The sequence below is a fragment of the Girardinichthys multiradiatus genome, chromosome X (genome assembly GCF_021462225.1).
Source record: "Girardinichthys multiradiatus isolate DD_20200921_A chromosome X, DD_fGirMul_XY1, whole genome shotgun sequence".
Taxonomy (NCBI): Eukaryota; Metazoa; Chordata; class Actinopteri; order Cyprinodontiformes; family Goodeidae; genus Girardinichthys; species Girardinichthys multiradiatus.
In genome coordinates this window covers 19,000,406-19,000,924 of record NC_061817.1, presented here as the reverse complement: position 1 = coordinate 19,000,924, position 519 = coordinate 19,000,406, and positions in this window count along the sequence as shown.

Here is a 519-nt window from a genome sequence, read left to right as displayed (position 1 = left end):
CTGTATGTGCCAATATTTATATAAATAAATAAATATAAATAGGATAGTGATTAAAATTTTTAATTAGTAAAATAGACAAAAATATTAATTATTTCAGTATTTGTTCAACTATTTCCTATTTCCTGTGCCACATTCTGTCATGACTTTATTTATTTATTTATTTATTTAACAATTTCACTACAGATCGTCAAAGACACCTTCAGCTCTGGTTAAAATCAACATTACCTCGATAGCAGACCAGAGTAAGCCCCGCCCACTGACTTTGATGGGTAAGCCAGACAGATAAAATCAATTTATGAAATAAATAAGCACAATAATATGAAATAATTAAATAAAAACTATTGTAAGACCTCCCTATGGTTTCAATATATAACTGCTCATCCAAAATGATGATTTCTATGATTATTTGTTGAATTATGTATTTAACTAATTATTGTCATATTCAGATAATTCATATAATTGTTTTATCATATGGACTTTGAATTTTATTTCACATACAGGTCCATTCAAAAAATTATA